The sequence below is a fragment of the Geotrypetes seraphini genome, chromosome 3 (assembly GCF_902459505.1).
Source record: "Geotrypetes seraphini chromosome 3, aGeoSer1.1, whole genome shotgun sequence".
NCBI classification, from domain to species: domain Eukaryota; kingdom Metazoa; phylum Chordata; class Amphibia; order Gymnophiona; family Dermophiidae; genus Geotrypetes; species Geotrypetes seraphini.
This window is the reverse complement of record NC_047086.1, coordinates 160972245-160997618: the sequence shown is the minus strand read 5'-3', so window position 1 is coordinate 160997618 and position 25374 is coordinate 160972245. Positions and strand designations below refer to the sequence as shown.

The 25374-nt window shown below is 40.7% G+C and overlaps 1 protein-coding gene across 1 annotated transcript in view; it reads left to right on the top strand.

The window, feature by feature from the left end:
• The window catches only part of HIVEP2 (HIVEP zinc finger 2), a 428321-nt gene that overhangs the window by 215943 nt on the left and 187004 nt on the right, over nt 1-25374 (top strand). The window contains exon 2 of the mRNA XM_033936471.1: nt 22565-22684. The gene's annotated coding sequence lies outside the window, so the exon portion shown is untranslated. The remainder of the gene's footprint in view (nt 1-22564; nt 22685-25374) is intronic.

The following is a 25374-nucleotide window of genomic DNA, read 5'->3' as shown; positions in this document are numbered from 1 at the left end:
ATCGCTATCAACAAGAAACTCGATATTATCAAAAACTGGCTCAACACAAACAAATTAGCATTAAATATTAAAAAAACTAAATCGTTACTGTTCACTTGGAAAAAGGACATAATACTAAGTACCCCTTTTTCCCTTAATAACACCATTCTAGAATTGGTTCCCGCCTTAAAAATATTAGGCGTCATCATCAATGCGAATCTTACATTCCATGACTATATTAGCAATATAGTTAAATCGTATTTTTTTAAATTACGTCTAATCCGCTCAATATCTAAATTCCTGGAGCCCAAATCCATAAACATTCTAATTCACTCCTTGGTAATTTCCAAAATTGATTACTGTAATTCCCTCCTTCTCAACGTTTCATTAAAGGAGAAAAGAAGGCTTCAGTTAATCCAAAACACGTCTGTTAAATTGATCTACAACGCCAAGAAATATGATCATGTAACGCCCTTGATGGTTCAATTCCATTGGCTCCCGGTCAGCCATCGCATCACCTTTAAAATACTATTTTTAGTTTTTAAATCTATGACTTATAACGAGCCGCAATTCATTACCAGGATGTTAATACCATATAACCCCTCACGATCTCTCCGTTCGACTTCTCATAACCTTCTTTCTGTTCCCTCTTTAAAAATTATAGGCACCAGAAGACACGATATGTTTTCGGTTATGGCCCCTCAACTATGGAAACATTTACCTCAATACATTAGAGAACTAAAAGACTTGTCGTCGTTCAAAAAAAACCATTAAAAACTTACCTCTTTAATGATGCATTCGATCTTTTAAATTTCAATCAATAACTTTATTTTATTAAATATCAATATGAAGCCTCTAATTTGGTACCAAATATACCCCCCCTTGTGTTCATTCCGTTATTGTTTTTTCCTCTCTTCAACAGCATTGTAACTCTCCCCCCCTTTTCCCCTCACGACTCATGTTAGTTTTAATCTATAAAATGTCAAAGTTATTTTCTATGTCGGCACCAACTATTTGTTTTTATAGTTTTATTATATTGTACATCGCTTAGTAAATTAAATAAGCGATTCATTAAATACGAATAAAAACTTGAAAACTTGAAACCAGTCCAAAATGCTTTTCCATGGCTGCTTTCAAAAGAAGATCCAGCACTGCTTCCGGCTGCTTCTTGTGTTCTATTTTACCAAATTTTAATTTTTATATATACAGTATATATTAATAACTAGCACACAGTGTATTTTCCTGTGATGTTCTTGGAAGTATAGGATGCAAACAGATCCCAGCTGTCAAAAAGATGAACATTTTGTTCTAATGAGTGTAAATGAACGAATTCATTCGCGTTTACACATGTCTAAGAACTCCTACTGCAGTTTACTACAAAGAGACCGAGAAAAGGAACCCTTATTCTACTTTCCGTTCTAGAAAGGGAGATTTGCAGCTTGGTCTTTTGAGGTTTGCCCTCACCTCCTTTGCTTGGTGTGTACAATCTCGAGGTAGTTTCAGGGCTGCAAGAGATTGGGAGTAAGCAATGACAAAACTGCTCGGGTATTTTATTTGGGCATTGGCACGTTCAGAGGTGCTGCCTGTACTCTCTGCTTCACTGGAATTGCTCTTAACTCTGCTCGAATGACACTCCATTCATTGACCCGATCACATGCTCACCTTGCTCCAGATCTAGCCACTCCCTCCCCCTTATATTTAGCTGGTGACCATCAACTGGGGGGCATACCTAGACCAGTGGCAAACCTAGGGCCAATCATTTTTAACCAACCCCCCCTATAAAAAAAATATTTTTAGTAATTTTATTTATTTATTTTTATATCCTGTCCGCCCCAGAGAGGACTTGCCTTTGAGTTGCACACTATGAAATTTAGGTGCGCATGTATAGACAGAGAGCAGTGTTTCTCAGCAAAGATCTGCTTAATTAATTGTTGGTGCCTAATTGACTAAGCACAGATCTGGAATTAGCACTCAAATTTGGGTGACCCATACAGAACCTGGGGGATATAGTACGTCTTTAGATACCATTTTCCAAATCGTCCCTCAGGTACATGAACAAAATTCTCTTTAATATCAATATACACACAACTGAGTTAATCATAATCTTTCAGGTCTCCTATGAGTAAAATCTACTTTTCTGTTTCCAATGACAAACTGTGTCTGCTCTGTATCGTCCTACTAGAGTTGCTCTGGGTGTCAGGTCAAAACCGCGGAAGACAAAGGCGTGCGCCGACAACTGAGCGCAGTGCGGAGGCCAAAGAAAATAACTGTTTTTAGGGGCTCCGATGGGGGTGTGTGTGGGGGAACCCCCCCACTTTATTTTATACAGATCGTGCCGCGTTGCGGTTGAAACCCCCACATTTTACTGAAAACTTCACTTTTTCCCTAAAAACAGGGAAAAAGTTAAGTTTACAGTATAATGAGGGGGGTTACAACCCCCCAAACCACCCACAACACCGCCGCGATCTGTATTAAGTAAAGTGGGGGGGCTCCCCAACAAAACCCCCCGTCGGAGCCCCTAAAAACTGTCATTTTCTTTGGCGCGCGCCTCCGTCTTGCGCTCAGTTGTCGGCGCGCGCCTTTGTCTTCCGTGGTTTTGTCTATGAACCGTTGCTCTGCCTATCTCTATGAGTATTAACTTTGATTTACATAAAGCACTCATCATGGAGTCGCAAATACAGCTGTTCTGTAGCTGGAGAGATCTGTTGTTCATGAATTGAAAAAGTTAGGATGTTTCCAGTTGCAGTGTTTGCAGTTTTTGTATCTGGGGCAATAAGTGACTTGCCCAGGGTTACATGGAGCAGCATGGAATTTGATTCCACAACCTCCAGGGTGCTGAGGCTGTAGCTCTAACCACTGGGCTTATCACAATTACCATATAAAGGATGAATTTATCAACATGGGCTACCGTTAAAATGCATTTTACTGTTAACCCCAATTATTAATAACTAAGGGCCTTTTTACAAAGCCAAGGTAGTGATTCCCGGCATAGCAAATGTGACGAAGCCCATAGAAATTGAATGGGCTTCATTGCATTTTCTGCACCAGGAATTGCTAATATGGCTTTGTAAAAGGGATCCTACAGCTCATTACATAAAATGGGACCTGTGCTAAATAGCATGATTTAATTGCAAAATAACATGCGAGGAGAGCTGAAAGTATGGATAAGTGTTTTGGTAGCTTGTTCAGAAAAGAATGGATGGATTTGGATGAAGGAAACCTTCTGCCAACAGGTGTTTAAAAAGATTTTGGCCCAAAACGTGTATGTAGTGGAAGGAAAGAGTTCTCCACTGGGATTTGGAGGTGCATCTTACAAGGGAGGAGGGGAGGAGAAAGTCCAGGAAAAGTCATCCCTCCTCATGTTTAACTATTAGTTTGCCAGCTCTGTATGAATTATAACCTGATGATTTGCAATCGCTATTTCAGATCTTCATGGCGGGCTCATATGTAGACTTCATATAATGAACTTTTTTCAGATATTGAAGTGATTGTAGTCTTCCTTAAATTAGAGTGCATCAGACTATATGGTCAATGGATGGCTCAAAGATATAATATAAAAGCTAAAGGAACCGTTATTTATTAATTTTTTTAAATACATGATTAAATATGTGCTAGAGATTCTACAGAGTCCTGGTATTTGAAAGTTTTATTCCCATTTCATATTCTTCCTTTGTTCCTTTTTGGTATTTATAGGATCAAAATTCAACCGACAGTGGCAAGCATTATGCTGACTGCCATCGGCGTTTTTCCTGGATATTAATACTAGGGCCATGTCCGGGCTTCAGTACTGAATATTCTGTTCAGGCGGCACTGGCTAATACGTGGATGATTAAGTTGAAATTCAGAACTTAAACTGGCCATGGTTTGCTTCATAAAGGCCCCCTTTTATCAAGCTGCATTAGAGGTTTTTTTAAATCAACTGCAGTAATAGCTCCGACACTGATAGGAATTCTATGAGCGGCCGGCAATAAAAAAAGCCCTCACGTGGCTTGATAGGATTGTGTTTTATGTGGTCACATTTATGGAGTTACCCTGACTGGTTAAGTGCTCAAAACTGGCACGTGACCAGCTGTGCTGATTCTGTCCCGGAACACCCCCAAAATAGCTGACTTTCACTCAGACATGAACTGTACATTTTCAGTGGCGTTAATTGGTTAAGTAATATGTTAATCAGGTTTTCTATTCTGCCTTTACTTATTCAGTTCAAAAGTGCCACTGAAAATTCACGGATAACTCTGAATAAGCAATGTAACCAGTCAGAGGCGGATTCTGGCCGGTTAAATTGTTTTGAATGTCGACCAGTATATCTTTTCACCTTATTTAAAAGAACAAAACCTGATTGGCTTAAAAAATAAGAAAAATAAAAACCAAAACTCTAAAATGCCTAGAGGTGATCAGAACCTTAAGATACTAGGTATATGTGCAGATTTGTGTATTTATAAGAAGGTTCTGTTTGGGGACCGCATAGAACTTTACGGCTTTGCGGTATATAAGTTGTTGTTATTATTATTATTTTGCCTTTGTTTGTTTGTGGTTCTTTCTTATTAATAAAAACAGATTTAAAATATAAGAAGGTTCTGTGAGGTCAATATTTAAAGTGATTTAACGGTCCAGAAAGAGCTCCTGGATGGTTAAATTACCTGTTTGGGTCTAACCACGAATTTTTAGCAGCACAAAACTGGTTGTTACTGTTGAAAATAACTAGTTAGCACTGGAATGAAAAGTTAGTTATTTTGAGAATAGAATTGGCATGTGGCCTATTATATATCATAAGAAAATAAAAATATAAATAAGAGTTGCCTTACTCCAAAGGTATCCTGTTTCCAACAGTGGCCAACCCAGATCACAAGTACCTGGCAGGATCCCAAGGAGAAAAACTGATTTTAGGCTGCTTATCCTAGGAATAAGCAGTGAATTTCCCCAAGCCATCTCAATAATGGTTTATGGCCTTTATCCACAATCATATTTCAATGTTTCTGTTGTGGGATGTCTGTGTTTGACTTTTGCTTTAGGAAATTATCCAAACCTTTCTTAAATCCTGCTAAGCTAACTGCTTTCACCACATTCTCTGGCAATGAATTCCAGAGTTTAATTACATATTGATTGCAGAAATTTTTTCTCTGGTGTGTTTTAAATCTCAACACTTAACTGGCCAGGGTAACTGCGTAAAAATCAGTCCTGTCTTTATTCAGTAACCTATAGCACTTAACCAGCTATGTGTTAGCCAGATCCAGAAACCTGGAAATTCAAAGCTGGTATCCAGACATGGCCCAACATTGAATTTCCGGGAACAACACCCTCAGTGGCCAGACAAACGTTGATTGCTGCCAGCTGAATATTGGGTTTAATGTGTTTTTATTGGCCTCACCAATTTTATCTCAAGGATGTTGAGTTAAGGTAGCAAAAGAAACATTTTCAATTGATGGCAACATGTTGGATTAAAAGATGTTAAAACCATAATGCTCAAATTTTTAATTTTCAGAGCTATAGGCACAGATTTTTAGCTGTCTTGGATCAAACAGTAGGAATAATGTTAAGAAATGGCTGCTTCAAATTATTAAAGGATATGGGCTGATGTTCTTGGCAAGCCAATTGGACTTGGGCATACCAGCTGCAGAAAAATAAACATGCTTAAGAAGTGGTGGAATGATACAAGTGGAAGCTTTGATTTAGATTTTCCAAGTTCATTAACTTTTAACACTTTTTTGTACTTTAGCAGCAGTTTGTCTGGCATTTCATTCTATTTTAAGTCTGAAGTGTTTTTTAAACTCTTTTTGAGAAATGTGCAACCAGTTTCTGTGCAAGCTAAGGAAAATGAATCCAATATGTGAACATAGAAGTGAGACAAGTGAAGATATTCGAAGCTACTAATATTTTCAAGGTTATGAAACTAGGGACGGGTGAACTGAACCAGATAAAATCTGACGAGAGAGAGGAGCAGATCATTAGAGCCAAATTGGGGCAGCCTGTGAATCAGATGGAATAAAATGCAGCATGTTCTCTGCCTGCTGCTCCAACAAAGACTGCTGGATGGTTGACTCAGAATTTGTGGATTTTCCTTTGTCAAGACTTGATTATTGCAATGCCTTGTACCTTGGAATAACTAAGACAAGGTGCAAGCCGCAGCAGCAAGATTGATAATGGGAATATTGAAATATGGCTGCCTGTTGTTTTCAGAACTCAGTATAAAGCAGTGATGATTTGTCATCAATTCTTGTATGGTGTCGTACCTGAATTGTTTAAGAGCAAGATGACCAATTATTTACCACATAGATCTGAAAACTTAGGGCCCCTTTTACTAAGGTACGCTAGCGTTTTTAGCGCACGCAGCAGATTAGCGCGTGCTAACCCCACGCTACGCAGCTAGAACTTAATGCCAGCTCAATGCTGGCGTTAGTGTCTAACGCGCATGGCATAGCGCACGTTATTCCGCGTGTTAATGCCCTAACGCACCTTAGTGAAAGGAGCTCTTAGCTTAATTGAAAACAAACGCCAATCCAAAATATGTTGAGACCAGTAAAATGACCTTCTGCTGTGCGGAGGTTAAACTGTGGAACTCAATTGTCAGTCAGTTACGAAAATGCTGTGAAAAGGGCGGTTTTAGAAAATTACTCAAACGCAGTTATTTGTAAATGCAATTTTCTAGATACTGATCCCTTATGATTGTTTTCTGCAGAAGATTTGTCATATGATTCTTTGTATAAGCCTGGTGTGGGTTTCATTCTTTCATAGTCGATCTTCTGAGGATTATTTGTTTATGTTTGTTTGATCTTATTTCTTTTACTGAATTATGTATGTAAAGATATATCAACCATTTAGGTTTAGACGGTATAGAAATTTTTAAAATAAGTAAATAATTTTGTTATGATTACTTCTTAATTTCAGATACCTCTCTCTTCCTTTGTCTCTCAATTTGATTATATGAATGTATTTGAGTCAAAGTTTTTAAGATTCGACAGAACTTCAGGAAAGCATGGGTAAAGGGCCCGATATTCAGTGCTATGTAGATGGCCAGGAACAGCTCCCAGCCGTCTAAATAGCATATAGCCGGCTGGACGCCGATATTCAGAAGGGGATAGCCGGCTATCTCATGCTGTATAGCCCAGTTTCCAGATTGGCTGGTGCCTGGCTATGTTGCCTGTTGCTGCCAATATTCAGCGGCTCACTGGCTAAGTTTGGTGGCCCAAGACGACCTCCTAAAAGAGTGGTATAACTTTGGCCGTTGAGACTTTGCTGGCTAGGTGCTGAATATTGGCAGAGCTAGCTATGTCTTGGCTGGTCAAAAATAGACTAAAAATTCAATGCTGATGGCCGGATACGCCACCAGCATTGAATTTTTGATATCTCCATGAATCGCGGGAGATTGCCGGCAATCTCCAATGGTCTGAATATGATCCTGAAAGGATCATTAGACACAATGAAGTGAGTGAACAAACAAATTATAGGTCACTGTTCTTGAGTGCAAGGTCCATGAGCCAATGGCAACCCCTGTCAGTGCCCCCAAGGACACTCCCAATTTCTCCCAGACATGGCCACAGATACTCCCTCAATCCTGCCTCCAGTGCCCAGTACCTGACTCTCAACTGTCCATTTCGATGCATCTCTAGGAGTCAGTCTGCTGAATAACTACCCTTATTTGGTGAACCAATTGCTAGTGGTGTGTCAGAATGCTCCGTTAAACTTGGTGGGACTCTTTTGCACCCAAAGCCATCCAGACTTAAAAATCATTGAATAATACCATTTTTGTAGTTGATATCTTTGTACTAGATTAGCTTCATACATCGTCTTTTAGATGAATAGAAAGGATCTGCTACTACTGAAACTAGAGTAAATTGAGTCAACTAAATGGATCTTTTATTCCACATCGTCCATTATGTTCTTGTGGCTGCCTTCTTAGAAACATAGAAACATGACGGCAGATAAAGGCCAAATGGCCAATCTAGTCTGCCCATCCACAGTAATCATTATCTCTTTCTCTCTCTGAGAGATCCCACTTGCCTATCCCAGGCCCTCTTGAATTCAGACACAGTCTCCACCACCTCTTCCGGGAGACTGTTCCACGCATCTACCACCATTTCCATAAAAAAGTATTTCCTCAGATTCCTCAGAAGCCTATCACTTCTTAACTTCATCCTATGCCCTTTCATTGCAGGGTTTCCTTTCAAATGAAAGAGACTCGACTCATGCACATTTATATTACATAGGTATTTAAACGTCTCTATCATATTTCCCCTCTCCCGCCTTTCCTCCAAAGTATACAGATTGAGATCTTTAAGTCTGTCCCCATACGCCTTATCACAAAGACCACACACCATTTTAGTAGTCTTCCTCTGGACAGACTCCATCCTTTTTATATCTTTTTGAAGGTGCGGCCTCTAGAATTGTACACAATATTCTAAATGAGGTTTCAGAGTCTTATACAGAGGCATCAATACCTCCTTTTTCCTTCTAGTCATACCTCTCCCTGTGCAACCTAGCATCCTTCTAGCTTTCGCTGTCACCTTTTCAATCTGTTTGGCCACCTTAAGATCATCACATACAATCACACCCAAGTCCTGTTCTTCCGTCGTGCACATAAGTTCTTCACCACCTAAACTGTACCATTCTTATTGGTTAGGGGCTGAGGCTTACCCCAGAAGGAGGTATATAATCAAAATAGTGGTGTCTATGGCCAAAATATACCTAACACTTGCCTCTTCTCCCTCACTGCACGCAAACATGCTAAAATGGTAAGGGTAACCAGGGCAAGATTAATTCGTCGAGGGCCCCTAGGCACACAAGTACACTGGGCCCCCTGCCCCACCCCACCCCACCATGCGCCCAGGCGGAAACAGGAAGTTGCAGTTCTTGTTGCCCTTTCTTACCCGCATTGCGTGCTTGACTTACTTTCCATCGATGGGGGGGAGCCGCGTTGCCGATCGGGGGGCCCATGTTGCCGATCGATGCTGGAGAGGCCCATCACTGTTTGGAAAAAACAATGTTGATGCCCTCCTTCATCGGGCCCCCTGACCATTTCGGGCCCTAGGCACTTGCCTACTGGGCCTATTGGTTAATCCTGCCCTGAGGGTAACTGTATTAGTCCACTTTAAAGGTAATAAACAGAATAAAATAAAAAACAGCAACAAAAAAGTCACCTTAGGTAGCTTTGTGGTTTTTAACGTAGTGCTTGTGTAAGTTGATTCTTGGGATGTTGGGTTTTTTAAAAAAAATATCTGCCCTTTTCCTGCAATATCCAAGCTATAAATTATGTTATGTTAATCAGGTTTTCTATTCCACCTTTAATTATTCAGTTCAAGGTCGGATAACATTACAAGTGATTGGGGTCAGTTACCCAGTAAATTACAATGGACAGATTGACACAGACATTCAATAGTTAAAAGTACAAGTAGGTCATCGTTGGTTCTTTGTTTTATCCCAAGAGTTGCATTAGTTTAGAAATATGCTTTTACAAATACTGTTTCATTTACTTCAGGGTTGGTTTTCTGAACTTGAGGTAGTGGTCATAAGATTGTAGTGTAAATGGTAGTTGGTTCTGGCATTTTGCTAATTGATATTGGATGGATAGAATAATTTGCCTGGTAGACTTTATATTGTTGCATGCTGGGAATTTTCTGATGGCTCTTAGCTTTCTTATCACAAGGAAAGATTGTTTTATTATCGATTGTATGCAGCTTTTCATGGATAGGTAGTTATCAATTTCTGCTCTTAAGATTTGGGATTGTAATTCTAATGGAAAGTCTGTGTTGTCTACTGTGATCCTTGGAACGTAGCATTGGTCAGTTGAGGGTCCTAGCCAAAGGAATTTGGTTTTATTCTTATTTAGTTTGAGATGGTAGGTCGAGGTCTAGTTTTCTATGATGTGGACATATTTTTTGACAGTGGTGATGGTATTAACTAATGCAGTCACTAAAAGTAGCATGATCATTATGTCATCCGCATAGGTGAAATGTTTAATTCATGCGAGATCTTGGTCGGCTCCCTAGGATTGCATTAGGAGGTTGAACACTGATGGTGAAAATGGGGATCCTTGGGGAACCCTGCTTGGAGGATGCCAGCTATCAGAAAGTTCTCCATCCTTATCCATGCTATAAACAGTGCCAGCACATACTGTGTTTCCCCGAAAATAAGACCTACCGCAAAAATGAGCCCTAGCATGATTATCAGGGTAGGTCTTAATATAAGCCCTACCTCCGAAAATAAGCCCTAGTTGCCAGGAGCAGCAGCACTTCCCCCCCGCCCACCCTCCTGTCGCCGCGCACCCCCCCAGCCCCGCTGACCCATCTCTCTCTCCTATCCGAACCGCAAGACAGAAATACCTTATAACAGCATCGGCAGCAATCTATACAGGCTGCTTCATGGCCTTCTATCTCCTGGACGTTCCTCTGCTGCAGCATTGATGATGTCATCAGCAACGTGGCAGGAGATAGAAGGCCACAAAGCAGCCTGTGTAGATTGCTGCCGATGCTGTTATAAGGTATTCCTGTCTTGTAGTTCGGATGGGAGGGAGAGATGGGTCAGTGGGGTGGGGGTGGGGGGTTGCACACTGCGGCAGCGGACAGTGGGGGATAGAAAGATGCTACACGGAGGAAGGGAGGGATAGAAGCTGTAAGGGTTCTGCTGCACAAAGGATAGGAGGGAGGGAGGGATACAAGCTGCAAAGGTTCTTCTGCACAGGGGTGATGGGAGGAAGAGATAGAAAGACACTGCACAAGGGGATGGGTGAAAGGGGAGGAAAGATGCTGCACATGTGGGGGAGAGAAACGAAATAGTAAGAATTGGGGTGGAGGAGAGGAAGGGAGAGATGATCATTACATAAAAAAAATAAGGCATCTCCGAAAATAAGACCTAGTACCTTTTTTGGACCCCAAATTAATATAAGACAGTGTCTTATTTGGGAGGAAACACGGTATTACCACAGGATCCCACATTTACTCACATAGAAAAAGCATCCAGCATAAGAGGATTCTCCTCATGTTATCCTTCAAATGTAGTTTATATCACTTAATATGAAAAATGGGAAGAAGAATGGTATATTGGAGAGATGGGCCAGATGCTAAAGACAAGATTAAACCTACACAGACACCACATCAAACACCTCAGTGCTAACCAGGATGACACCTCTGTAAGACAGCACTTTGCAAGACCAGAGCACTGCATTAATGACTTCATAGTGAGAATACTAAAAAGAAATTTTAAAACCATGATGAAATATTTTGACACCCACCAGACAGGACCTCCCGTTATAAACCATAAAAATATACTACTTTGTCACCCTGTGGTCACCTATCCATCTCTCCCTGTTTCTTACTCCCACCCCCTCCACTACCTTTCCCTGTGAGACTTGTCATCGGACAGCTTTTATGTTTTCATGTATGTATTCTGATATTTGTTAACATTTGCTCATTTCTGCTCTGAAGAAGGCATTGCCTTTGAAAGCTAATTAAAAAAATGTATTAATTTAGACCAATAAAAAAGATACCATCTTATATTCTTTTATTTTGTTCTGTTTTATTTTCTATTTATTACCACACAGACAGGCATAATGTTCCCTGCTAGTGAGCTTAAAATATTATTTATAAATGGTAATTAGGCACAATAAGGGTAAAAAGCAAAAACTGTAGAGACCTTTCTGACTTAAAACAACCCTGTAATGAACCCTCCAGCAAGGTACAATTACCGTATATACAAAAGCAGACAAATGGCAATGAGACAACTTGCCTATAAAATCAATGTGAAGCAATTGCTGAAAAGAATCACACAGTTTTATAAGAAATATAGATCTTGGTTTAACAATGGTGCCTTGACTCTTTGTTTTTGCTACTTGTTAGCCTTCATCTCCCTTTCTCAATAGGTGGTATGTATATGGGTATAGATTATGTCCAGAGTATCGCCTCTCCCTCTCTTATGCATTGCTTAAGTTCTTTAGTGCTTTGCTCTGTAAGCGTGGTTAAAGCTGCAGTCTCAGCACCCTGAGGTTGTGGGTTCAAACTCACTCTGCTCCTTGTGAATTGGGCAAGTCACTTAATCCCCCCATTGCCTCAGGTACATTAGATAGATTGTGAGCCTGCTGGAACAGACAAGGAAAATTGCTTGAGTACCTGAATAAATTAATGTAAACCGTTCTGAGCTTCCCTGGGAGAACGGTATAGAAAATTGAATAAATGTTTCCTCTGTTTCTCCTCTGGTGCTCTAAAGATCTTATTAAAATCCTCTGAGTCATTGTAGTGCCGGTAAATTTTTTGATTTCTAAATGATGAGCGATGCTCCAAAAATGTCACATGTAAATGAAGTCCGCGGAAATACCATCCGAACAGTCATTGGAGAAAAGCGCCAGGAAAAGCTAAGTCATAGGCGCACAAATCATAAGTATGCCTTATTGTAGTGCATCATATGTGTACGTCATAAGCGTCATTGGGAGGCGGGAGGCGGGGGGGGGGGGGAAGAGGGCAGAGAATTACCAGCAAACCATGCAGATGTTTACCAGGGGAAGGTCCTGCCAATCTAATCTGATTGACTTCTTTGATTGGGTGACCAGTCATCTGGATGCCGGTGAGTCCCTTGACGTGATATATTTGGACTTCAGCAAAGCTTTTGATAGCGTCCCACACCGCAGGCTGTTGAACAAACTAAAATCGATGGGATTAGGGGATACATTCACTACATGGGTAAGGGATTGGCTAGATGGTAGGCTTCAAAGGGTGATGGTAAACGGTACCCCCTCGAAAACGTCAGCAGTGATGAGTGGAGTACCTCAAGGCTCCGTCTTAGGGCCGATTCTATTCAATTTATTCATAGGAGATTTAACCCAAGGACTGAGAGGAAAAGTATCACTGTTTGCAGACGATGCCAAACTATGCAACATAGTTGGCAAAAGCAGTGTGCCTGACTTTATGACGCAGGACCTAAGACAGCTTGAACAGTGGTCATCAACTTGGCAGCTAGAAAAATCCACACAGAACTTACACACTAAATGGTGAAACCTTGTCCAGGACCAAGGTGGAACGTGATTTGGGAGTGATCATTAGCGACGATATGAAGGCTGCCAATCAAGTAGAGAAGGCCTCGTCCAAGGCAAAACAAATGATGGTCTGTATCCGTAGGGGTTTTGTCAGCAGAAAACCTGAAGTCATAATGCCACTGTACAGATCCATGGTGAGACCTCATCTCGAATATTGTGTTCAATTCTGGAGACCACACTACCGAAAAGATGTGTTGAGAATTGAGTCGGTTCAGCGAATGGCTACCAGGATGGTCTTGGGGCTCAGGGATCTCACGTATGAAGAAAGGTTAAAAAAACTGCGGATGTACTCGCTGGAGGAGCGAAGAGAGAGAGGGGACATGATTGAGACCTTTAAGTATATTACTGGGCGTATAGAGGTGAAAGACGATATCTTCAGTCTTACAGGGCCCTCGGTAACCAGAGGACACTCGCTGAAAATCAGGGGTGAGAAATTTTGGGGTGATGCTAGGAAGTACTTCTTCACCGAAAGGGTGGTCGATCATTGGAACGAGCTGCCTCAGCGGGTGATTGAGGCCAGCAGCGTATTAGATTTCAAGAAAAAATGGGATATTCATGTGGGATTTCTAGAAGAGTAAGAATCAGGGAGTGGGTCATTGGTATGGGCAGACTCGATGGGCTATGGCCCTTTTCTGCCGTCATTTTTCTATGTTTCTATGTTTCTATGTTTTTTGAGTTGTGTCTTTTTAACTTCATGCAATCGGCAGCCTGAGCTCTGCCGGCATGTGGTTTTAACAAACGCTCTTGAGACGTGCCTTTAACACATGCGTCTGAGATACACTTTTAACACATACATATAGCAAGATATGAGCCCCAGAGCATATGCTTTTAACACACAGTTCAATGCTCTGGCACCTCCAGACCTGCCAGTAATTTTGGAGCACTAAAGGTCAGCGCTTCATTATATGCACCACCCGGCAATGTCTGGATATCGTCCAGATTGCTCATATTAATATTAATGAGCTCGTTGTAATACATTTCCATACTATTCTTGGAGGCTGCTACAGGACAAGGAAAAAATTGCGCAGAGCCATTTTTGCATTGGAAGCTAAAATTCTTGTATGCTAAACCGGTTAGAACTGGTTTAGCTAGGGTTACCAGACGTCCAGGTGTTCTCCGGCCTATTCCCTACAGCACCAGAGTTCTGAGCATCTGGGCTAAGGTTCCAGTGGGCCTCCGGATGGAGTTTCCCACCCACTGTTGTTATGTATGCTCCTTGGATACCCCCTAGGGAGGAAGTGACAAAACTCTTCCCTTAACTCAGTGTTTTATTATACTTCCCTCCAAAAATTCAACCTCCAAATGTTTTTGGATCATTTTCTCAGACTAGATCTCCTGTTCGGCATTCATTGGCACATTTTCTGCAGCAGGGACCCAGAATATTCCTCCTATAACGGCATATGAAGGCACATTTGGAGTTCTGCTACTTTTCTGTCCCCTGTTTCATTTTTCTGTGCATTAACCACCTGAGACTTGCCGCAGAAATGACGGGTCCCCTGAAGCCTCTCTATTATTGACTTAGTGTTGGAAAGGAGGATCAGAGGCTCCTGTTAGGATAACAACAAAAGCCAACAGTGTATATCGCCCAGTAGCTTAGCTAGCTTGGTTGTCATATAGGCTGAATTTTTCCTTTTGATATATTAATGGCAACAATTATTGCCTTACTCTTCCTTTGTGCTTGGTTTTTGCTTGGTTTTTCTTCGCGTGGAATGCTAGAAGGCTGGATTCTTGTTTATATATGTGTACTTGGCTGCAGCACTTCTGTTTTGGTTTGCCAGCTGTTGGTATCTGAGATGTAATATCAGGCAAAAATAAGAAGAAAACCTTGCCTCAGAGTGTAGACCAGTGGTTCCCAACCCTGTCCTGGAGGACCACCAGCCAATCAGGTTTTCAGGCTATCCCTAATGAATATGCATGAAAAATATTTGCATATAATGGAAGTGACAGGCATGCAAATCTGCTCCATATATATTCATTAGGGCTAGCCTGAAAACCTGACTGGCTGGTGGTCCTCCAGTACAGGGTTGGGAGCCACTGGTGTAGACAGTCTTACAAAAGGCAAGGAGCATGTCTGTTCAACCAGTGGTAAAGTCTTTATTGAAAACTATTGTCCCACTTTCACTTTCGCCTTTTCTGACCGCCACAGTTTTGTTTACTCAAGAGTACCTCATTCCTGTGCATTGTGCACTATTACAGTGTTTGCAATTGTACTCCTTCTCTGCTTCATTTTGAGGATGCACGATGGGGGTCAAGAGCCAGGCTTTCTGGAGATAGCCTCTATCACCTGGGGTGGAGGAAAACAAATAAGAGACAGGAGGTATGGTCAGCTGTGGTTACCTTGAAGGGGGGGAGGTTGGGCCCATCTGGCAATGGGAGAGAGTTTTTCAGGATGGTAGGAAGGACAGGGATCTGGAGTTGGTGCTTACTTAACAGCCAGATGCCGGTTAATATTCCCACAGTTTCCTGTAGATTCCTGAATGCTGGCATATGTAGGCATCATGGATGGAACTTGGTATTGGGCACATGTGTCCAATATCTCCCCCTGGGTGTCACACAGAACCTGCATATTCATTGAGTGGAATGCTCTCCTGTTGCAGTAACTGGCCTCATCCACCCGGGGGGAGAGGGGGGTGGAGTCTGGGTGTGTCATGTGTGCAGTTGATGATGCCAGTGACCAAGGGGAAGTGGGCTATGGCATAGAACTATGCCATGTTGTTCTGAAAGGTCTGGGGGGAGCCAAGGATGATGATGTGGTCTAGGGTTATGGGTGAGGAAGGCTCAGAGGAACTGGGTAAGGCAGTTGGAGATGGAGGGCTGGGAGAGGCCCATGTTGGCTGCTAGGACAGAGGGAAAGCTTCTGCTGCTCAGAAATGTAAGGGAGGCAGTGACCTTGAGGTGGATGGGTACGGGATTATTCCTGCTGGTACAGGCCTGGAGGAGAGGTTTGAGCTGCTCACAGAGGTCCTGTATGGCAGCCCTATCTAAGCAGTATCTCTCTATACATTTCTAGTCTGTGAGGTTTGGGGCTTGAACACTCTAATCTTGGGTCCTCCCTGATTATTCTCTTCCACCTGCAGCATAGCTTTCATCACCATTAGTGCATTCTGTGCATCCATCACCCAGCACCACAGGTGCGCCCCACTATACCCACAAAGACCACTATGTGCATCTACACTTATCATATGTAGTGATCCCTTCCTCAGGCAGATGACACCCAGGCATTCACTCTCCAACCCTCACTCATGTTTCTCAAATGCACACAGGTGACAGAATCAGCGCTCACTCTCCAGCTCCTGGCACACAGTGCAGACAGATGAGGAGGACAGCACAGTGATTGGGAGTGGAGAAGAAGTGGAACCATGGGTGAGAGATAAGAAGCAGGTAGGAAGGATGGGGGAAGGGGGTGGCTGGGGTCTGGTAGGTGTGGGGTGGGAGAGGTGGCAGACAGAGGAGAAGAGCTGATTAGATGAGGGTTCAGACAGGAACACAGACAGACAAGCAATACAGAATTCAGCAATTATCCAGTACTTCTGACAGATGCTTCTTGCTCTCCAATTTCCAACACAACCAAATCGCTAGCGGGTCAGAAGAAAATTTGTTTCTCATCTTATTCACTTTTAAAGCAGGTCTAACTCTGGGTGTGTTTCAGAACACCCAAATGAATCCCACTTTGCAGATGTCTTGATTTCATTGACTAGCGTTATGTGGTGCTTTTTTAAATTTTGTTTTGATTATATGCTTTGGCTGTTTTTCTAGCAGATGTCTGCCCATCTTCCCGTTATGTCATCTTTTGGACATCTTTCTTTTTTGAAAATGAGCCCATTGACCGCTTTGATTTGCATCAGACTTGCAGAGAACCCTTGTTTTAACTGAGCTTTAGAGATGCAAGTACAGGATGCCAAACAAAACCTGTTGTTTTTGATAGGAATGTCTGCTTTAACTGGGAGTACTTATAAGACTGAGTGATACTATCAAATCACAAATAAATTGTCTGGTGCTGCACAGAGGCTCTGGCATGACTCAGGCTACTGGTGACCTCTTGTTCACCTTGGTCGTCATAGTTTTATTATTATTTTAAATTTTCACACAGGGCCATTTGAGAACAGAATTTGTAATGACATCTACGGAAATGTGTAAAGCTGATGAAAGTGAACCCAAATGTGTAATTCTTCTGGTATGAAACAAGAGCTGGCTTCCTGATTTTAAAAAAATATATATTATAGATAGGATTAAAAGAAACAACTCTCCAGGTCCAGATGGATCCACCCTAGAGTTCTGAAGAACTAAAACCAAAACTGAAGAGACTGATTTGCACTGATTTGCAATTTATGAACCATGATTGATGTCACAGAAGGCTGGGAGGTGGCTAATATGAATCAGTTTTTAAGCAGAGCTTCAGGAAGACACTGGGAAATTAGACCTGTAAACCTTAAAGTGGCGCAAACAGGTTTTTAAGAATAAAATCATTAAATACAGTATATAAAAGGAAACAGTAGAATTAGGAATAGTCAACTTGGATTTTGGGAAGGGAAGTCTTGTCTTGCAGGTCTGTTCATATTCTTTGAAATTTTAATTAGGCACAACAATGAAGATGAAGATAAACTGGTGGACACATGAACTTTAAGAAAAGACATTTGATAAAGTACCACCCAAGTAATTACTGGGGGAATGGATAGGCTGCGTATAGGATGGTGGCAACATACATTCATAGAAGCAGACAGAGCGTGGGAGTAAATCAGCCAGTCCTCAAAGTGGAGGAGGATACACCGCATAGTTTCACTAGAGCTGGCTATAGGCCTGATGTTATTCCATTTGTAAATGATTTGGAGCTGGAGTGATGAGTGAGGCTTTGAAGTTGGCAGTTGGCAGAGTAGTTAACCCAAACTTACTGGGTAAAACTGCAGGAGGAATGAAAAAGATTGGAAATTTGAGAACCAAAGAACAAATAGGATTTAATAGAGGGAAAGGGAATGGGAACTTGTATACCACCTTTCTGTGGCTATGGCATTTCAAAGCTGACATTCAACATGGTGGGCACTGGATGCACCGGGAAGGGAAAGGCCTGTCATTTTGAAGAGGTGTGTCTGCTGGCAGGAAGGTATGGGGTCGTCTAAATAAGGTAAGGGGAAGTGGGGGTAGGTGTGTGTGTTGGAGGGGGGGCGGATGACTGAGGCTGATGGGAGTGGTCGGATTTTTAAAAAAAAATTAAGTTCAGAGGGTGGGGGATCGGGGCCTTAATTGGGGGGAGGGGTCCTAGCAACACTTTTTTTTAATGGGCACATACACATTTGTATCCATTAAAAAAAGAACACTACTCTTCCTGCCCCGAACATCTGAGTGGCAGGAGGCTGATTTGGGGCTTCCCCTTCTGGTTCTGCACAGCTGTCAGTCACTTTCTTCAATGACTGATCAGATGGGATTATGGCATAACTCTGTGAAACTCATTTGCATGTGAAATTCTTTCAACCTCAATTGCCATTTTCAAATTGGACAATTTACAGGCACCACAGCGACCCACAGGATTTTAACGGCAATTATATAGCTCTGAGTTTAATGCGGTTAACCTGGCCAGATAAGTAACAAAGAAACATGATTCTCTATGGCGCTAAGAAATATGATCATGTTTCACCTCTCCTGTTCAACGCACATTGGCTACCCGTTCAACATAGAATTAGTTACAAAATCTTACTCTTAACTTTTACAACACGTTCAAAAATCAACCAGAGTTCATTGATAGACTCTTAATTCCTTACAGTCCTTCCAAATCGCTTTGTTCAATGTCACATGATCTCCTTGTCGTACCATCACTAAAATCAATCAACACGTTGAAATCCAACAATTTCGCTGTCACTGCACCTTCTCCTTGGAATTCGCTGCCTAATCATTTACGCATTGAACCCGTATTATATCGGTTTAAAGCAAAATTAAAAACATTCTTGTTCCAAGATGCTTTTGGACAATAACTGTCCTTTTAAGGACTAAAACAAGCGTTATAGCTTTTTACCCCTACCTATTGTTTTTTCCCCTTTTACTGTGCTCTTTTCCTCAAAGATTGTAGTTCTTGTCCTTCTTTCCTAACTGTTTGAAGTTAGTACATATGTTTTGTTATGTGTTTTATGAACCTATCCTGGTTTTGTTTAGTATTTTTAATTTTAATTTGTTTTTATGAAACTTTTTACTCTGTACACCGCCTAGAAATTTGATTAAGCGGTATAAAAAATCTTTTAATAAACTTGGAACTTGATGACCAAATGGCTCATCCAGTCTGCCTATCTGCAGCATCCACTATCTCCTCCTCTCCCTAAGAGATCCGACATGCCTGTCCCAGGCTTTCTTGAATTCAGACAGTCTTTGTCTCCACTGAGAGACTATTCCATGCATCTACAACCCTCTGTAAAAAAACGTATTTCCTTGGATTACTTCATCCTGTGTCCTCTCATTTCGGAGCTTTGTTTCAAATGAAAGAGACTCGCCTCATGCTCATTTATGCCACTTAGGTATTTGAACATCTTTGTCCCACAAGAAATATAATAAAGTAACAAAAACAAACAACCGTGATCCAAAAAATGTTACTTGCCAGAGATGGGCTGTGTTCCCACGATAACCATTTAATACAAAAAGGTGGAGAAAAAGTTTCAAATTGCATGAATTGTCAGCAATCACTAAAGATTCAAAGCTGCATATTTTCTTTTCATTGGCAAAAAAAACTCCACCATCACAAAAATGTAATTATCAATTGGGCACTACACCCATCACTGTGCACAGGGAAAGAAAAAGGAAGTTCTACTTAGCTTAAAGATATGGCCAGGAAGTTGTCGCCCCCGCCATTGTATCTCTTCCTCAGTAGCCCAACTGGTGAAAAATTCGGCGTCTACCAGATGCTCAATCCAAAAACCATGTTTAAATCGAACAAGTGCCTTGTTTCGCTCAAGTAAAGCTGCTTCAGGGATTGAAATTTGCTGAAAACTCTGCCACCCATCCCGTGCACAGTGATGGGTGTAGTGCCCAATTGATAATTACATTTTTGTGGTGGTGGAGTTTTTTGCCAATGAAAAGAATATATGCAACTTTGAATCTTTAGTGACTGCTGACAATTAATGCAATTTAAGGCTTTTTCTCCATCTTTTTGTATTAAATGGTTATCGTGAGAACACAGCCCATCTCTGGAGAGTAACATTTTTCTGGATCACGGTTATTCAAACACCTTTATCATATCTCTCCACTCCCACTTTTCCTCCAAAGTACACATATTGAGATCTTAAAGACTATCCCCTTATGATGTAGACTACCAACCACAACTATTTTAGTAGCTATTCTTTGGACCGACTCTATCCTGTTTATATCTTTTTGAAGATGCAGTCTCCAGAATTGTACATAGTATTCTAAATGAGGTCTTACCAGAGTCTTATACAGATATATCAATAGCTCCTTTTTCCTACTGGCCATTCCTCTCCCTATGCACTGGCCAAGTGTTGACTTCGCCCACAGAATGTTCCCCAATAACCAGTTATTTTCAGCGGCACTAACTGGTTAAATGCTGATGAAGAACATTAACGATTAGCCCCAAACAGGTGATTTAACCAGCCAGGAGTCATTTCTTTTGACCAAAATAAGAATGAGATTATTTTAACTAAAATTTAGGCAAGGATTGGATTATTTTAAATCTATGCCCATTTTCTTTTGTGATTTACCTTTGTTTTCTTTCTTATCGACATTTCTTCCCCATGCTCCTTGTGTATCTCATCATTTGTCTTTTTGGTAATCATCATTTGTCTTTTTGGTAATCTGTGTATTTGACTTTTTAAAATTTATTATTTATTTACTTATATTTTTTAATGTGAACCACTCAGACATTTGATGAGCGATATCTCAAGATTTAAATAAACTTGAAACTTGACTAGTTAAATTGACCATTTAGCATGTAATTTCCAGTATTCTGTAAGTTATATGTGTAAATGTTGGTGCCACCCATGTTCCCCCCTGTGAATACTCCCCTTACATTTATGCAATAGGCAAGTTGTGGGTGTCCAATAGTGTAGTAAGGAGGGCAGGGAGGCAGACCACCCCTGGCGCCATCTTGGCAGGAGCGCTGGCGCATCTCCTCCTCTGCACCCCCCACCCCCGCCACATACTTCTTGAAATGTTCACTGGCATAAGCAGCAACTTCCACCTGCTGCTTGCGCTGGCCTCAGCTTCCTTCTGACATCACTTCCTGGTCATGTAACCAGGACATGATGTCAGAAGGGAGCTGAGGCCAACATGAGTAGAAGGTGAAAGAGGATGCTTATGATGGCAAAAATTTCAAGAGGTACACGGGGAGAGCGCTCAAGCGACGGAGAAGAGCGGGGAGTGCGCTGCGTGGTGGTGCCGGGTGCCACTGCCCCGGGCGCCTCCTGCACTCACTACGCCACTGTGTGTGTCGTCATAGCTGTGTTTCCCAAGTCAGTTCTAGAGTACCCCCTTGCCAGTCAGGTTTTCAGGCTATCCGCATTGAATATTTGCATATAATGGAGGCAGTATATGCAAATCAATTTCTTGCATATTCATTGCAGATAGCCTGAAAACCTGACTGGCAAGGGGATACTCCAGGACCAGCTTTGTAAACACTGATTTATAGAATAGAGCCGAGTGCTCAGCTAGCACTTAACATGGGGTTTTCTGCACTTCTGTGGGTAAATGCAATTGTCATGCTGTAGATTGAGGAGATAAACTATAGTCAACGAGTGGGGGAAATCCTGGAATGGATCAGGTCTTTTATGTATATATGCAAAAAAAAAAAGGAATATGTCAATTAAATAGTGAACTTAGATAATTTGAAGATGTAGTTGTGACTGACTTGACACCTTTTTCCTGGAAATTCTCTTTAATATACAAAACTTACAGATCTAAAACCAGACTGCATATCTTTTTTGGAACATTGTTTTTATTCAGAACATAGAACAACAAGATGTACCATAGCAAAGGGAATATTTAAACATTTTGACTTACAATCAAGGGCCTGGATCCCCTTCCAGTTATGTCATAACAATATAACAATTTCAAAATACTTTCTACAGGGATCCGCCTCTCCCCTCCGTCACAAGCATGTCAGATCTAGTAACCTCCTGGAGCCCATCCAACTTCAGAGTCCACAGGGTACTTTGATCATTGAACTTCAGATGACATGCATGCAAAATATAACATGTCTTCCATTCCCAATCATCATATCCTCCCTCCTAAGAACAAATCATCCCTAAACAAACATCAGATATTGAACATAACCCTCCATGTTTAACTGCTTGTTCAGACCATTGTTTCTATATGTTGGTTAATAACACCATTATCTTTCTCTGTTTTCATTTTTGAGGACAAGTGGTATTGGGAAACACACGTCTTTTATTATATACTGGTTCTGGGCCAGGAAGAATACATATTTTGGATTCTAACACAATATTTCCATCCTGATATAAATACTAAACACAAGAACAGCTTACAAGTCTTCGATTTATGCAGATGTTGATGCAATGTAACTAAAATTCATACTGAGATCTAGTGGTGTAATCCAAAATATTTCTTTTTCTGAAATAGGTGGATATTATATCGTTGAAGCAGAAGGGAATTCATAGCCATACTCAGCAAAGCAGCAAACCAAATGGTGTAGACTGAAACTATTTCCCAGAAAACCTTTGACGCTGGCAAGTAAATTAGGTAAGCACTGAAAACAAGCCTGTTGCATTTTGGGGAGTCTTCCTCCCTCATTTCTGCCATAAATTTGAGTTTCATAGATCTTTCTTGGCTACCCCAGTAATCTTTTTTTTTTTTTTTTTTTATCCTTTATTTATATTTTGAACATATTATCAAGAATAAACTCCTTGTACAGAATATGATTAAGTCAACATAATATAAACAATTGAAGTAACATCTATATGGCAAAATTGCTATTTACTTAATCAAAATTAAAGTCCCAAATTAAGATCCAAGATGTTCCTGAGTGAGAAACTATTAAAAGGAAAAAGAATAAATTCAAATTACAAATTAGGCGGTCAGATGAGAGTGGATCAAGAGTAAATTATACATTAAGATTTTCTTAATCCCCTTCCAGGCCCCTCCTGGAGAGAAATCCTGTCAACTGAGAAGGTTCAAAGAAAATATAGTTGCCAGTAATCTTTGGACTATTTCAAACTTAAAGCAGAAGAATTTGCAAGAAAACCTCTAAAATAAGCCATATCAAATAATGCTATAAGGAGTCTACTTTTCATGCTGATTATTTCATTTGGCGAGGAGATAAGTTTAAAGTTTTTGAAAGTTGATCCTGCTTAGACTCTTGAAATTTTGGGTGTTCACTTTACCTGCTGGGTTCAGTTCCTGGGAGAAGTTGTCAGGGGCTGGGGATCCTGCCAAATTAATTGCAAGGTGGCGATCCCTGGTGGCTGGATTTAGTTCCCACGATTGCAGGGTTCTAACTAGAATGAGCCCTGGTGCATAGCCCCTGGCTGGGGATTTTCACTGCAGAGGGTTGGGAGAGGACATACAATAGAGTGAAAACCTCTAAGTGCTTGTAAACTGAGTGATTCCAGAAGCTGGAGTAAACGACTAGGCCAGAAAGCTAATTAAGAAAGCAAGGAGCGGATGTTTGTTTATTTAAGGCTTTCTATACCGCCTTTTATGAGGAAACATGCCAAGGCGGTGTGCAAATTACAAAACAAAATATACAAATAAAAGTAACGAAAAAGAACTCCATAAAAGTTGAGCTAAAGTGTTATTGATGATTATAAAGGAGGGAGGGAGGGTATTTGTTATGAATTAGTCTTTGCTGGATTAGTAAGTGATATTAAAGTGTACATGATTATATTTTGTTGCACTTGTTGAAAGTTTAAAAATTAATAAAGATTAAAAAAAAAAAAAAGAACTCCATAAAACTGATAGGACAGACGTCATTCAAAACAAAACCATTCTGGCTTGACAAACTATTTATTTATTTATTCTTCATATGATATACTTCTCTTCACAAAAAAGAAGAAAAATTACATTAGAGTGGTTTAACAACGTAGAATAAGTGATAATAGACGTAGATGTAGACATAGACGTAGTACAACACAAGTTACAAGGGTTGAAATAAAGAAAAAACAGGATTAAGTAAGCAGATCTTATATCACATGCAGGCACTGTGTATCTCAGTAACCTAATACAGTAGATGACAGCAGATAAAGACCAGTGTGGTCCATTCAGTCTGCCCAACAAGATAAACTCATAGTAAAAGGTATAACGCGGTGTTACTATATATGCTCTGTGGAGGATGGTGAAGGCATCTTAAGATCAAATGTAATAATATTGTGGTGTTATATTCCAAGATTACATCATATAGCTGTTTATATGGGGTTGGCAAAGTGGTGAGTTGCTAACTGCCCTGTTTATGATGCCAGTATTTAATCAGGAAGAAGTGTAACCTGCACAGAGTGGCAGATTCAGTTCTGGATGCCTTGTTGGGCAGACTGGGTGGTCTGTAGAGTTTTTTTTAATCTTCTGTTAGTTACTACGTTACCACTGTGGTGTCTTAACGCCCTGAAAAAAAAATTAAATCAGCTCCTGAACTGCTCCCTCTTGTATGTGTCTATGTGTAGTTTTAATAATAATAATAATAATAAATTTATTATTTCATACCGCTGTTACCAAAAGTTCTAGGCGGCTTACACCATAAGAAACTGAACAATCAGCGAAGTACATACATGTCATAAGATAATACCAGAGTAAAAGGTTAAACAAATCTTAAAAAGACCTAATTAAGTAATGAATTTGTCGAACAAAGCAGGCTTCACTATTTTTCGAAAAGAACAGTAAAATCCATCTCCTGCGCATGCAATGGTGGTAAATTTAAATGTTTGTTACTGGATGAGAGCCTACACAAGTGGTTGCCGGTGCTTACATATTCAAAACTCTCGATGTTGCTCTTAGAACGTGTAGGTTTGTGAAATTGATGCTCCTGTGTCCTTAAGCATATTTTATCAAAAGCCCTGCATTTAGAAGTGCCTTTTGTAAATCACATGGGGGTTTTTGAATATCCTGACCTGAGCATCCCAATTCCTAGCTAGATGTCCTCTATAAAATGGGGTTTTATATACATTAAAGCAGTAATAGATAAAATGGAACGGAGTAAGCAGCAATGCCATAAAAACCCAATATTATTTCTGTTGGGAATTCATTTTAATCTTCTGTTGTTTTTAAAATATTTCACTGAGCTCTGAAGACGTTTCAGAAAAGAGCCTTTAGGCTGATCCATCCTACTCTTAGTTGAGTGTGGATAAGCTGGAAGGAGGAAGGACTAGCACTGAGGAAACCTTTTTATGAGTGACAAGTCAACTGAAAGACCTCTTAATTCCTTTCATTCCTTGAGCCTTTCA